Source organism: Nansenia antarctica (assembly GCF_963989245.1).
Source record: "Nansenia antarctica genome assembly, chromosome: 2".
Lineage (NCBI taxonomy): Eukaryota > Metazoa > Chordata > Actinopteri > Argentiniformes > Microstomatidae > Nansenia > Nansenia antarctica.
The window spans coordinates 28,585,671-28,593,971 of record NC_137675.1 but is presented as its reverse complement, the minus strand read 5'-3'; positions in this window follow the sequence as shown (position 1 = coordinate 28,593,971).

Genomic DNA, 8,301 nt, shown 5'->3' with positions numbered 1-8,301 from the left:
GTTAAAAAAAAATAACTGTAACCTGCGCGCCATTGTTGATGACAGTGAAAAGAAGAAGAAAAGATGTCGAAAAGAAGAAAGCAACTCACCTTGGGCGATTTCTATCCAAAGAAGTCTAAACAAAATGATGAAGAGCTGGTGGTGGTAGCACATCGGACGTGGGGACTGAGGCTGCTACAACGGAGCCGAGAGAAGAGGCAGCTAACGTTAGTGCTAATGCTAACTTGACAGCTAACGTTAGTGCTAATGCTAACTTGACAGCTAACGTTAGTGCTAGTGCTAATGCTAACTTGACAGCTAACGTTAACGTTACTGTGGGGGCTGAAGAGACACAACAAGACAAGCCAAGAGAAGAAGCTAACGTGGAAACTAATGTTAGGAAGACAACAACAAAAGAGGTCGGAGGAGATGAGGAAGAGGATGATGATGATGATGCTGATGACCACCCGCCTGTTGCTGGAGATGGGGGGTGCGAAGATGCTGGGGTCCCTCTGGCTGGCTGGACCAGCGAACAGTGGAGTGACTGGACCAGACGTCTCCCGTGGCTGCTCTCAATATTTGCTTAGGCTGTACTCTATGCAGGGATGCCAAAAGCCTTCTCCTCACTGATAAAGTTGGAACGCACTTGTCAGAAGAGTGGATGAACGGGGACGTAACCAGTAATAGACAGAACAACTTGCGTAAGAAAATCTACAAGCACCGGGATAGTGTGGCGCACAAAAGGGCAGTTGAACTGGCAGAAACAAGACCAAAAGAAATAATGCCAAACAGGATTCTCTGTATCAACGCAAAGTTGTTCGATTAAGCAATAGCTCACGACAGGCCGTGGTATATGCTTATTATATCACAGCTAAGGGGCGTTGTTCGGCCCGACGCGAAGCGGAGGGACGGCAACCCCCTTAGCTGTGATATAATAAGCATATACCACTGGCCTGAAGTGAGCTATTGCTTTTATAAAACGGTTACCAACACTGTCAATATGAATTAGAAAAGCACACTCAAATTCAAATAGTTTTTATTCGTAATTAATCATCTTAAATAGTTCCCCTCAAATAAAATAGTTCCTCTTATTGCAGTTGGTCGCTAAGCAACAACACTAACATTCTTTTTCATTAGCCTAGGCTACTAGCATTGTAGATTTCATAGGAATTTAGCATTTATTTACACATTTTCATTATTTGCATCTATTTATTTACATTAATTTGGATGTCTCCGTTGATTGTACACTGTAGTGACTACATTATGGGTTCATGTTCTCCTCTTACTGTTGGTTGTGTAGTGGGAGGGAACCAGTTCTGGCACTAGGGGCAGAGGGGAGGATTATTAACGTTGCAACTTCCTGTTTAGATACAAGAGTTTCGGTGATCTATTTTCTGGTCCTGTACTGAGAGTACACGTTGTTATTTTGATTAAACAGTTATCATTACGTTGCCTACGTCTTTCCTTTTTCCTCCGGCACTACACTGGTGACCCCGACGTGGATTTTTGTTAACGTAATTGTGTACAAAAAACCAGCGAGCGAACATTACAATCCTGCAAAATGTCCGGGCGAGGAAGACGTTCAAACCAGCGGCAGCCATCACCATCCCCGGTCAGGGTAACGCGTGGTGCGCACACTCCCACTCTCAAGCTACCAGAGTTCTGGGACTCAACGCCTGCTGCATGGTTTGCTATCGTAGAGGCACATTTCAACAAAAGTGACATCGATGACGACGACGACCGGTACAACCATGCTGTGGCAATGTTGGGCAGCTCCACCGCAGCTCGAGTGGTAGGTTTTTTGTCTGCTCCCCCGACGACGAACAAATATGAGCGCCTCAAGGCCCTGCTTCTGGAGACATTTGAACTGTCCACTGCGGAGAGGGTGCGTCGCCTATTTGCCATGTCGGACTTGGGTGACGAGAGGCCTTCTGCGCGCATGGAGAGGATGCTAAACCTGCTCGGTACAGAAGACCCCATGATCCTCTTCACAGAGCTGTTCATGCGCACATTGCCAGCTCAAGTTAGGATGGCGCTGGCCAACACCGCCATCATGGAGCCCCGCGCCCTGGCCAGGGAGGCGGACCGGTTCGTCTTGGCCATGCCTCAACGGTCCCCCGACCTGCTCGCTCCCGCGGCCGCCCCGCCACCCGACCGTCGCAGGAGAGCGAAGGATGACGCCAGACCTTCTGGCCAGCAGGGTAACGCTGCGGGCCATTGTTTCTACCACGCCACTTTTGGCGCCAAGGCCAAACGGTGCCGCTCACCCTGCACCTTCGGACCGACGGGAAACGGCGGGGCCGGCGCTCAGTAGTGGCCCTGAGCGCTGGCGTCACCAACAGGCTGCTCTTCATACAAGACACCGCCTCTGGTCGCAGTTTCCTTTGTGACACAGGTGCCCAGTGGAGCATCATTCCGGCAGAGAGATCGGATGTGGCGAAAGAGGAGCGTGGTCCGCAGTTGGCAGGCGCGGACGGCACGCCTATCTGCTCTTATGGCACTAGGGCGGTGGACGTGTGCTTCGGAGGGCAATGCTTTTCGTGGGATTTTGTCATAGCGGCTGTCACATTTCCCCTCCTTGGTGCGGATTTTCTGTGCGCCCACAACCTGTTGGTGGACGTGGGGAACAGGCGCCTGGTCAACTCACAGACTTTCGCTTCCTTCGCCTGTACGCAGGGGGAGGCGGTCTACAGCGGGTGGTCCAATACGCTCGCCGAAAGTGACCAGTACCTTCGGCTGCTCGCCGAATTCCCCGACCTTACCAAGCCCACCTTCTCCGCGCCCACGGTGAAACACGGAGTGGAGCACCACATCGAGACCGAGGGGCCTCCCCTCCACGCCAGGGCCAGGCGCCTCAACCCGGAGAAGCTGGCCATCGCCAGGGCGGAGTTTGCGCATATGGAGCAGGTGGGCATCGTTCGGCGCTCGAGCAGCCCCTGGGCGTCTCCCCTGCACATCGTCCCTAAGTCAGACGGCGGGTGGCGCCCATGTGGGGACTACCGCCGCCTCAACGACGCGTCCAAGCCTGACCGCTACCCGGTCCCACATGTCCAGGACTTTTCAGCGAACCTGGCAGGCAAACGCTTCTTCTCCAAAGTGGACCTGGTACGGGGGTACCATCAGGTGCCGGTGCACCCCGAGGACGTCCCTAAGACGGCCGTAATCACGCCATTTGGACTCTTCGAGTTTCTGCGGATGCCGTTCGGCCTGAAGAACGCGGCGCAGACCTTCCAACGCCTCATGCACTCGGTGCTCCGGGACCTACCATTCCTCTTCGTCTACTTGGATGACATCCTCGTCGCAAGCACCACGGAGGAGGAGCACCTGTCCCACCTCCGGGCCCTTTTCACACGGCTCAGCCAACATGGGCTGATTGTCAATCCGGCGAAGTGTGAGTTCGGACGGAACACCATCGACTTTCTCGGGCACCGGGTCTCCGCAGAGGGGGTGACCCCCCTCCCCTCGAAGGTGGAAGCTGTCGCTGCTTTCCCGCGCCCCAGCACAATCAGCGAGCTCAAGGGGTTCATCGGGATGGTAACCTTCTACTATCGCTTCCTCCACCACATCGCTCACATCCTGCGGCCTCTGTACGATGCCCAGAAGGGCAAGACTCTGAAGCAGCCGGTGGACTGGACGGCGGAGCGTGTCAAAGCCTTTCAGGACACCAAGGCGGCCCTGGCCCGCGCTGCCATGTTGGCCCACCCCTCGCCCTCGGCACCCACTGCTCTCACCACGGACGCCTCTGACTTTGCTGTGGGAGCGGTGTACGAACAGTGGGTTGGGGACGCCTGGCAGCCTCTTGCATTCTTCAGCCGCCAGCTGTCTCCCAGAGAGCAAAGGTACAGCACATTCGACAGGGAGCTCCTCGGGCTGTGGCTGGCTGTCAGACACTTCCGTTTTTTACTGGAGGGCCGCGAGTTTACGGCCTACGTGGACCACAAGCCACTCACGCACGCCATGTCCAAGGTGGCGGAGCCGTGGTCCGACCGCCAACAGCGCCAGCTCGCCTACATATCCGAGTTCACCACAGACATCCAGCACGTTGCTGGGAAGTCCAACCAGGTCGCGGATTGTCTCTCCAGGGCGGTGGTTGGTGCGGTCCAACTGGGTTTGGACTACGCGCGCATGGCTGCAGACCAGGCCGCCGACCCCGCCGTCCAGGCTCTCAAGTTGTCGGACACAGGACTGCGCCTAGAAGAGGTGGTTTTCGGTGACGCAGGGGCCACGCTCCTGTGCGACGTCTCCATGGGTCAGCCACGACCGGTGGTCCCCGCCAACTGGAGGCGCCCCGCCTTCGAGGCGATACACGGCTTGTCTCACCCTGGTAGGAAACCGTCCTCACGGCTGGTGTCAGAGAAATTCGTCTGGCATGGGCTCAAGAGGGATGTGAGGGCCTGGGTAGACACGTGCATCGCCTGCCAGCGCGCCAAGGTGCATCGACACGTCAAGGCCCCCCTGGAGCAGTTCTCTGTGCCTGAGCGGAGGTTCGATCATGTAAACGTGGACCTGGTAGGGCCGCTGCCCCCCTCGCACGGATACACCTATCTCTTTACCATGGTGGACAGGACGACTCGCTGGCCGGAGGCAGTTCCGCTCTCCTCAACGACAGCCCCCGACCTGGCCCGGGCGTTCATCGCGGTGTGGGTCTCCCGCTACGGCACCCCTGCTGATCTCTCCTCTGACCGTGGCTCACAGTTTACTTCAGAGCTGTGGGCAGCGGTGGCGGAGAATCTGGGGGTCAAGCTCCACCGCACAACCGCCTATCACCCGCAGGCGAACGGGCTCTGTGAGCGTTTCCATCGATCCATGAAGGCCGCCCTTCGAGCCAGCCTCACGGACAGCGACTGGCTTGACAAGCTGCCGTGGGTCATGCTGGGGCTCAGGACAGCGCCTAAGGAGGACCTCCAGTCGTCGTCCGCTGAGCTGGTGTTTGGACAGCCACTGCGGGTCCCTGGTGACTTCATTCCCAAGTCAACGGAGCCCTGGTCCGCCGCCGCTCAGCGCGCCTCCCTGCTGGACAGCGCCAGGACCTTCGTCCCGGTCCCGACTACGCAGCATGGTGTCCCTACTTCGAGGGTGCCCCCGGAGCTGCACTCAGCGAGGTTCGTTTTCATTCGTCATGATGGCCACAGGACTCCACTACGTCCTCCTTATGACGGGCCTTTCCGTGTCATCGAGGCCGGAGCCAAGAACTTCATGGTTGACATGGGGGGTAGGCCTGAGTGTGTGTCCGTTGATCGCCTCAAACCGGCCCACTTGGACCTTGAACTGCCCCTGGACTTGGCCCTGCCACCGCGCAGAGGCCGGCCTCCAGTCCTACCTCCCCTGCCGCGCCCTGGCCATTCCCCACTCCGACCCCGACAACCCCCCGCAGCTCGCGAGCCCCCGGTCGTCACTGCCCCCCGTCCTTCCCTGCAGGAGGACGTGATGGGCGATGTCACACCTCCTCCCGCACCTCCTGACTTTACCTACGATCGTAGGGGCCGGGCCATACGCCCTCCTCGCCGTGAGGATTTCCAATATTGAGGTGAACACTGGGGGGGCTGGTGTAGTGACTACATTATGGGTACATTATCATGTTCTCCTCTTACTGTTGGTTGTGTAGTGGGAGGGAACCAGTTCTGGCACTAGGGGCAGAGGGGAGGATTATTAACGTTGCAACTTCCTGTTTAGATACAAGAGTTTCGGTGATCTATTTTCTGGTCCTGTACTGAGAGTACACGTTGTTATTTTGATTAAACAGTTATCATTACGTTGCCTACGTCTTTCCTTTTTCCTCCGGCACTACAACACCCACTAAAAAACTGTTGTCACAGCGCGCGGCTGTAGTGGACGCAGGCAGGGCACTCCGAAAACGTCTCGACACATTTTCAAACAGGCTTTATTTTGATAAACAGACCACATATTGGGAATCTACATGGTTACTTTGCGTAGGATTATTATTTTTTCTTTTTTTTAAGTTGATAAAATGTCCTTGAGATTGAATTAAAAGTCTGTTATATTTGGAATGTTGACCGTGAAACAGGCGTATTCATTTCGAACTGTGATGAGGCTCTACTAATCGTAGCTGTGGTATACGCTCAATATACCACGGCTATGAACCAATCAGATTGCTTGATTTCACCCATCCGTTTTATAAGGAAACATCAATCACGTTCAGATCCGCCTATATGGTAGCCAAGGAAAGGATGGCTTTTAAAAAACTTCCACCCCTCCGGTTGTGTTCATGTTTGCCCCCCCATCCTTGGTGTTCCCGGTCTAATTAGACCGGTCTGATTAACTGCTTCATATCTCCAAAACTACATGGTCAAATTTGCTACATTTGGTACCTGGTGAAAGCTGAGACCTGTGAGATGTTAAACATAGATATGACCAAATTACTGTAATGTGACTAAATACACAGTAGAAATTGAATATTTCATTTCCATTTTTGAGAATTTCAAATAAGAAGGCCAGTTACACCCTGAAACTCTATCTCTGCCAAACAACACTTGGACCACTTCTTCAACATCTCAACATATACTGTGCAAAATTTGATGAGACATAAACAATGTAGACTATTGGTTAACCTGAATAACTGGATGGGCATATAAGCGCGGGGGGGAGAGGGGTTCCCATAACAAACACCTGTTTCATTTGATGCATTTCATGGGCGCGGGGGGAGAGGGGTTCCCATAGCAAACACCTGTTTCGTTTGATACATTTCAGTGTTTGTTTTGGGAACCCTTCTCTTTCCCGTGCTTGTGTGTCCATCGGAACCATACCTTCCAGAGTTGTGGGAACCCTTCTCTTTCACCCCAGGTGAGCCACACCTTCCAGACTAAACAATGTTTGGTCTGGAGGGTCTGGTTCGGATGGGCAAGTGAGCACGGGGGAGAGAGGGGTTCCCATGACAAACACCTAATTGTTTAGTTTGAAATGTGTCAAACTTTATATATGAGGTATTTGAACAGGTCTGATACATCCTGGAATGTTGTAGCTTGTTACAACTTGTGTTATCCATTAATTTCCTATGGCGGTCATTTTTGACCGGGAACACCACCGATGTTACAAAGTTGACTAAAACCTCAAAATTCAATGCCAGTGGTTAGTCAGCAATTTTATATGTTCAAATGCCTAGTGTGGAGGATATCATAAGGCCTTGAGGCAATCAAATGTAAAACACAATATTTATGATTGATGAAAGTTGCTCTCGGTCAGATTTGACCGGGAACACAACCGGAGGGTTAATTAATGGACCTCCATTGGAGAGATTCGATCCAATGCCTTTCGTCACATCTTGGCTTAAATCAGGTCATCGCCTGTCCACATCACGGGCTCCTGGACGTAGAGCAAAGGCAGCTGAACCCAGGCCTCTGTGGTCGCTTCTGTGTTAAGGTAAGACCCGCTTTTATAGACTTGGCTTCTGCTGTGTTGTAGGCCTATGGATTGCTGTGTTATAATGAGAAGGGCTATGTGCATGGTTGTGTTGTGTAGGGCAGTGTTTAGGCTTGCTATGTGGCGTTGCGTCGCCCTCGCATGATGTGCCGCTCCCCCGCACACCGTGATTTAATTCGCACACTGAGGCCAACACCCTCCCAACATTTAAACAGGCCCTCAAAACCCACCTCTTCAAGCTCGCCTTCACCAAATCAAATCACTGGTGTATGAAATGTACTTTTTATGTTTTTATACGGTTTTATATGTTCATTGTGTTTGGGACAAATAAAAATCAATTCATTGGTGTATGAAATGTTCTATAGAAATCAAGTTTGTTTTTTCATTTGATTTGAAGGTGGTTTGTGATGAGAACGGCTCCAAAGGCTATGGCTTTGTGGGCTTTGAGAGCCAAGAGGCTGCTGGAATAGCCATCGACAGGTTGAACGGCCCACTGCTCAATGACAAGGAAGTGTTTGTCGGACGCTTCAAATCTGGCCAAGAACCGGAGGAGAAGAAGAGAGGAGAGGAGAAGAAGAGAGGAGAGGAGAAGAAGAGAGGTGAGCGCGAGACTGAGCTGAAGCGCCTGTTTGAGACCGTGAAGCAGGACCCCACGACCAGAGACGAGGTTTGTGAATTTATTAATACTAACATAGAAGTTTATGTACTTTGTAATTATTGTCGATGTATTTGAGGGGTTGAAAAATCATCTCACTAAACAGGGTGTGTCTCTCTCTACCAGGGTGTCGGTCTGCATGTGAAGAACCTGGACGACAGCTCGGATGACGAGGCCCTGCGCAACGTGTTCTCCGCCTTCGGAACAATCCCCAGTGCCAAGGTGGCGACGGAGGGTGGACGCAGCCAGGGCTCCCCTGAGGAGGTGGCCACCAAGCCGCAGTTTGTGGG